This window comes from Sparus aurata, chromosome 4 (assembly GCF_900880675.1).
Source record: "Sparus aurata chromosome 4, fSpaAur1.1, whole genome shotgun sequence".
NCBI lineage: Eukaryota > Metazoa > Chordata > Actinopteri > Spariformes > Sparidae > Sparus > Sparus aurata.
This window is the reverse complement of record NC_044190.1, coordinates 14,450,486-14,458,115: the sequence shown is the minus strand read 5'-3', so window position 1 is coordinate 14,458,115 and position 7,630 is coordinate 14,450,486. Positions and strand designations below refer to the sequence as shown.

Below are 7,630 nucleotides of genomic sequence, written 5' to 3'. Positions count from 1 at the left end.
TGTATATCCATGGTGCCTCCAGCTGATCAATGAGAAATGACGCTGAGGAGGAGGACTGATTCTCTCCTCTGTGCAGCCCCATGCATTTTAAATCACCCTGACTGTACACACACATATATCACAATGTCTTCCATCTCAATAACAGCAACATCTCGCTGCCTCATCCACGACCATATAACATCGTGTAAATGGGACAGTAAGGTTAGGTAGGTTTTATTTTGAGTTTTTTATTTATTTATTTATTTATTTGTTTTATCTGGATGCGCTTTTTTGTCAAAAGCGGAAGTTGGACGTTATTTTGAAAATTGTAAGCGGAACTGCCTCCTTCGTCCAACATGACTTGACGTGCGTGCGTCTGCGTCTGGATTGGAAAGTTTGCATCGTGAAGCAGGAAGCCCAGCAAAACTGGGTCTGTGTCAGGGAGGAATCTGTGCTTTACACTGCTAACGAGTTAAAACCGGCGGAACCCTCCCGTGACGCTCACCGGACGTCTCAAACATGTGGTGAGTCGGCAAAAGAAATCACTGTTGTGTCAGAATACTGCGTGTGTGTGTGTGTGTGTGTGTGCGTGCGTGTTGTTTCTGCTGCATCTGTGAGCGCAACAAGTCGTCACGTTCTGCTTGGATGTGGTGCGTGACGTTACCATAGGGGGAAAAACCGATCTGTATTTGACAATCTGCCTAAAAACACGTTGTCCCCATTTGTGAATATCTAACGCTGTGAACATTAATAGTTGGAGTATATAGTTTAATTTACTCTTACTCCCAGGAAGGACTATTCTTTACTCGACATTATTATAATCCAGAAAGAAGAAGTGATTTTAAAACACGTCTCCCTCTTTATAAATAGTATTTTTTTTTTTGTTTCTTTGTTTTTTTGTTTTACGGCGCAGCAGCCCACTTAACTGTTCTGCTATTTGGTAACGTGTGAAGAAACGAATCTGGAAAATTGTCCGAAGTGATCATGAAAGCTGAACCCTATAGACCACGGTACTGTTTTGCATTACGAACAGTCAAAACAGTGCAGATCCTCGTTGACATTGGCTGAGAGGGTTGGGTAGCTGAGCAGGGGCGTTCACAGAGTTTCAGTGAGTTCCTTATTTTAAAAAAGGGGACCCCAAAAACACTGTATTGTCATGCCTCCTCCTGATGTTGGCAGTCTTGGCTCTTAAAAAAAAAGTAAATAATAATAATATGCACACGCACGCACACACACACACACACATCATGAAACACAGATGGAAGAGATCTCTATTTAAGAGACTGAACGCTATAAACTCACATATGCTTAACACATCTTATAGTTCATAACTGATAACTACTTTGTCATAAACTTCGACATCACTGATCATCATATGCCTCTCTTGCTGATGTGCTTTTCATTTTCTCTGTGGTTTTGTCTTCTCTTTCATTCAGAATCCCTATTTTCGGAAGCTTTGAATTACCTCTTTTAAATAGGGATGTTGTAATCAATGTGGCGTAAACATGTGACGTGATGTGAAGCTCGAAGTTGGGCTGTGAACAGTGACTTGATGTGAAGCTCGAAGTTGGGCTGTGAACAGTGACGAACGAATTTGTCTGCAAAATAAGACCTTTGAATTGCACCCCATTGGAGTTTAGAACTGGGTTCTTAGCGGGGGGGCTTTTAATTTGAAAGTAGCGACTGCTCTTAGCTTGCCGACACAACAACAAGCTAACACAACCAAACAGCTACAGAGACCGAGGAGTCACTAGCATCTCCAGGATCTCAGCGGCTGTCCAGTTGCTCATCTTAATGTCCGCGGATGAAATGATGGACTGTGTGCTCTTATCAGCTGTTTCTTGGTTTTAAAACTCCCCGGCTGTGGGTCGCACAACAGTGTAGGTCATCGACACCTCCACCTACCTCATGCAGAGGCCGGCACATTGACGCCTCGGTTTTAGATAGTAAGCGAGGCGGAAATAAGTGTACCCTCCGAGGCGGAAAATCGGCAGACCAAAACAGACCCCCAATGTGCCGCCCTCTGTCTAAAACCGCGGACCGAGCCACCAAAAGGACGGGCAAATTGGCGGCTTGATGCCCTGTCTAAAAACGGCTAATGGCAAGAGAGTCTGTTTTACCCCTTTCTCACTGGCCAAAAAAATCCACTTACACTCGCTAACATCTGGCTTTAGTTTGCAATGTGAATGTGTATTATCAGAATTCACTCCACTGAGCTCGGCTCGGTTGTGATGTGAACACAATACCCGGTTGAAAACGCAAATTTCCTCTCCTATTTCAGGCGCAATGCTATGATGTGCAGTGTTTCCCACACATTCATTTATTTGTGGTGGTCTGCTACAATATCAACACTGTAGCCGCCACATATTGATTTTCTATTTTTGGAGCTGCGCGTCCGTTCTCTCTCACTCAAGACAGCGCACCCGATGTTATATACTCTGATACAGTGTATGGCGGTGTGGTTTTTAGTCCGCCATAAAACCAACGAAGAAGAAGAGGAGGACTATTTAACACAGTTGGCTTGACCGTAAGTTTCTCCTCAAAGAAAACCGCTGGCTTCATCGTTGAGATAAAGCCCACACAAAGAACGCCAGGTCTTAATGACAGTTTTTGTTGGGGCCAAGCCATGTAATAACATCATCATGTCATGCACTGGGGACTTTATCACAAAAACATTGTGAAAGATGCATGTAAAACGGTAATAAAAGCCTCACAACCCCCACGAAATGACTCGTTTTACTGTCAGAATTTGGGCAATTCAGTCCAATAAAATTTGGAGTGTCTAGAAGAGCCGCCCGATCACATTTTATCCCCATCCACATTAGCTCGGTGCTAAACCAGAAGTTGGCCAACTTGATTGAGTCTTGATTGCACATGCTCTATGGCACCCCAGTTGAACAGCCGCCACCACAAATTAGGTGTGATTCTGTGGGAAAGACTGATGTGTGTTGAAGTTAAGGCTGCTGGCCTGTTAACATCTTTCCAATCTGCCTCTGTTAAGCATTGTTTAAAAATGGTATGGTCTGAGCCTAGTCAGCTGCCTGATTGATACTGCGCATGTGCTACTCTCAACAGAGATACAAAAGAAGCAATATTGTCTTTCTCCTTAGCAACTTGCAGTGTCTTAAAGTATTCACCCCCTAGGATGATATTCTCTTTTATTGCTTTTATAAATGGAATCATGGTAAATACAAAAAATATACAAAACAAAGAATTTACAAAAAAAACTCTTTTAATGTCAAAATGAAAACAGAGTTCTATAATTGTCAATTTCAATTAATTAAAAATGTATAATGTGAAATAGGTGATTGCGTAAGTATTCAACCCCTTTGAGTCAGTATTTAGTATATGCACCTTCGGCCACAATCACAGCACTGAGTCTGTGTGGATAGGTCTCAATCAGGCTTGCACATCTGGCACTGCAATTCTACTCCATTCTTTGAAAAACTGCTCAGGCTCTGTCAGGTTGCATGGGGATGGGGCATGAACAGCCCTTTTCAAGTCCAGCCACAGATTCCAGTGTTTCCCCTAGGATGTAGTTGTAGCAGTGGAGGTGAGAGTTCCCCCGCGTGCAAAAGCAAAGCGCAAAGTGCACCCTGCCGGGATGTTTCTATGTGTCTGCCAGCACCAGAGGGGCTCTTTAGGCTTAAGTACATAACAGTACATTTGTGCACAGTAATGAGCAGGGGGACTGTCTGTCTATCTTACATATGAGGTGTCTCAGGCTTTAGGAAAATACACTTTTATTGAACACAATAAAAGTATAATCTCTAAAACAATTATTGACAATTTGTAATTTAACCAAAAAAAATATTAACAACCAACCATATACAGCAAAGGGCGGCTGTAGCTCAGTGGGTAGAGCTGAGGACTAGTGACCGGACAGGTCGCTGGTTCGAATCCCTGGCTCCCCGGGGCGGGACTGAGCTACATGCCGAAGCATCCTTGAGCAAGATGCTGAACCCCAACAACAACAGCTCCTGATGTGCAGTTGGCACCTTCATGGCAGCCACTGCCATCAGTAAGGGCCCTGCGATGAGCTGGCGACTCATCCAGGGAGTACCCTGGCCTTCGCCCATAGAGTCACTGGATTTGGCCCCAGTACCCCCGCTCCACCTTGAATAAGGTGGTATAAAAGCGGTAACATCACCCGCAACCCGCATGGATAAAGCGGAAGAACACGAACGAACGAACATATACAGCAAAATCACATAACACAAATACTAGAACAATCCAAAAGGTCTGTGACTCTGCGAAGTAATCTGTCAGTAATTTGAGATTGACAGCTTTTGCGCGTCACAGTGGCCCTCCCGCATAGTAATGCTGCATTCGACAAAGCAGGAATTTTCCGACCTCCTACTAGAAAAAGTACACTGGAACGCCACTCAAAGTCGGAGTCCTTACTTGTGAACTCAGCACAAATCCATCTACCCCGACTTCACGGACAATCAGTTATGTGACGCCACACAACATTGGGAATGGCATGCATCTGGAAAGCTTGGAGGTGGGAAATCGGAAATTTCAACTGGGAAATTCCGACCTCTGATTTTGTCTGGAACGCAGCATAAGGCCTGCTCCAGGAAAAAGTAAACAAACAGTGCATGTGGAATACCTACAATCTTTGTATCAAGATGGATCTTTCAAATGTTGTTTATTTCACAGATAAGCCTATAGGCCTATGTGTGTCCTTGCTATTTCTATCAAATTATTGCGTTTGCTTTAACGTTCATGTGCGATACTCACATGACGTTGCAGGACTCTTTTCCCTTTGGCGAATGATAATCCTGAATCTGTGATCAGTGCTTGCTTCATGGTTGACATCTACCCGGTGCTTGTTAAAATCGTTGTGCTGACATTATCAAGTAAGCTCAAAGTTTCTCTTTGCACCTTCTCCAAACCTGGCGCTAACGTTACCTCTGTTTTGGTGTACGCTGAGAGACGGCGCGGCACGGCATGGAATAGCAGAGTTGAGTGCATCAACCGGTAACGGTATATAGGTGGCCCACTGTGGTTCGTGATTTATTTACATAAATAAAAACGTTTCAAACAGGTGTGTGATTGACTTGGATATGAAACGTCCATAGCGCAAAATGATATAACATTAGTTTCTAAAGAGACAAGACTGAGCCCACTCTCCACCTCTCCTCTCTACTCTACTCGAAAAAAAAAAATAAAAAATCAGCAGCGGCAGTCATATTTTAGCAGTGGCAGTCCGCAGCTGCTAGGTGCATATAGGGAAAACACTGGATTCTCTATTGGATTGAGGTCTCGGCGTTGACGCGACCACTCCAGAACATTCACCCTGCTGTCTTTAAACCATTTCTGTGTAGCTTTCGCTGTATGCTTTGGGTCATTGTGTTGCTGGAAAAGAAATCATCTCCCAAGTTGTAGTTCTCTTGCAGACTGAATCACGTTGCCCTCCAGGATTTCCTTACATTCTGCTGCTTTCATTTTACCCTTTATTTTTGAAAGCCTTCCAGCGCCTGCTGCTGAGAAGCATCCCCACAGCATGATGCTGCCACCACCATGCTCCACAATGGGCATGGTGTGTTTGTGGTGATGTGCACTGTTTTTTGTTGGCCAAAAATAGCTGCTAGTCAGACCAAAGAACCTTCTACAAGTTGACCCTGGAGTCTCCCACATGCCTTTGGATAAACTCTATTGGAGATTTAATTAGCTTTCTTCAACAGGGGCTTTCTCTTTGCCACTTTGTCTCTTAATGCTTTGAATGGTGAAGAACCTGGGCAGCAGTTGTTGTATGCAGAGTCTCTCCCATCTCAGCTGTGCTGAAGCATTTAACTCCTTCAGAGTAGTCAGAGGTGTCTTGTTGGCCTCCCTCACTAATCTCCTTCTTGCACATTCACTCAGTTTGTGTAGAAGGCCTGCTCTAGGCATTTTTACACGTTTGCCACATTCCTTCCATTTCTTAATGATTTTAACTGAACTCCGGTGGATGTTCAGTGACTTGAAAATGTTTTTGTATCCATCTCCTGACTTATACTTTTTAATAATCTTTTCATGGATATGCTTGGAGTTAAGGGTTCTTTTGTGTTGATGGTGTAACTGTAGCCATGGATAATGAGGACCATCAGAAACCGGTGTCATTATTCTACAATCACATGAGTAACATTCACTGCACTCAGGTGACCTCTATTTGAATAGTTGTTGTGAGACTACTAGCACCAGTTGGCTGGTCCTCTGTTGAATAGGTAAGTCATTTTAAAGGGTGAATACTTATGAAATTACTTATTTTACATCATATGTTTATAATTACTTGTCAATACTTGTAGAAATCTGTTTTTACTTTGGCATTAAAGAGTTAGTATTGGAGTTGCTATGCCAAGGTAGAGAGCACAATAAGAAGAAAAGGGACTGAGGGGAGATACAGATGTTACTGTCTTTCTCTTGGACTGGTAGGTACTGCTAAAGTTTCTAATGTCAAATATAAAATATACTCTACCTAAATTGTTAGCGAGCTAGCAAAAATACACCTGGAATTGCCGCTTATTGGCATAAGAGAACAAAACGGAAATCTTCAAAATGACCACTTTAAGACTTTTTTTTTTTCACCAGCTTAAAGTCTTCTGGATGTAGTCTAATGAGATATATGATCAGCTGCTTTCTTCTGTTCCCTGTTTTTCTGGCACGTTGTTGATGACGAACGGGATACACATTGGGGGGGGGGGGAACAGAAAGGCAAACGTGTATACTTTTAATGTGAAAGGATTTCACTAAATGTTGGTGCAATTTTTCCCATTGCATTGAACATGGTATCGAGTATCTATATTTTTCAAGGTATTGCATCGAAGATAGAAATTCCAGTCTCATGACAACACAAATTTCCATCCACGCCTGCTCTTATACATGTCATCATTCAGAAACAGTCAGTAGGTTCAAGCAGCACACTGCATCATCTCAGGAGAATTATGTGCCTTATATAGTCTGACATATATCCGCTTTACAGACTGACCGTCCTTTTGCCAGCTTTACAGTATATTTATTTACTTATGTCAATGCTTTATCATGCATAACTTTTCACACTTTGCTTTGTATATATTGTCAATAATTTACAGTTCATTTTTGTATGTAGTGCTTTTAACATTTTTGATAATTTCGATAATCACATAAGTGTTTTTATCTTGCAAGGGTAGCCTGTCAGCTAGGCCAGCTGGCTTTCTAAAAAGGATCTGCATATACACTTAATGGAGGAATCAGTCACCATTCTCTCTGATTTGTGATTTAAATCCCTTATCCAGCAGGAATGAGGTGGGCAAGGACGACGCCACAGGGTGTGCTAGAGCATGCCACAAATCTGTATAGCCCTATTTAAGCCCTGTCAAACAGTTTAATATTTCATATCACTAAATAAAGGAACTTGAAATAAAGGAAGTTGATAACCAGCCATTCATTCTGTTCCCAAACTAATCCCTGACTGTTCCTGTATGTATGCCCAGTTGAAAGCCATAGGGTCATAGGTGGGAAGGCTTATGAATGATCAATTATCATAGCACACTTGTTGTAACGACAATGGAGGACGACATTATAATTTTCATGACAAACGTGTCATCAGACACCAGAAGGTATTTAACCACATGCCAGCTAATAAAATGTGCACAAAACTCACTTGCTTCAGTTATTGTACTTGTTGTGG

The 7,630-nt window shown here is 42.5% G+C and overlaps 1 protein-coding gene across 1 annotated transcript in view; it reads left to right on the top strand.

Annotated features, from left to right (window-relative positions):
* Positions 1–340: 340 nt before the first annotated feature.
* Positions 341–7,630, top strand: part of lrrk1 (leucine-rich repeat kinase 1) — a 90,868-nt gene continuing 83,578 nt past the window's right edge. Inside the window, exon 1 of the mRNA XM_030414873.1 lies at positions 341–503. The gene's annotated coding sequence lies outside the window, so the exon portion shown is untranslated. The remainder of the gene's footprint in view (positions 504–7,630) is intronic.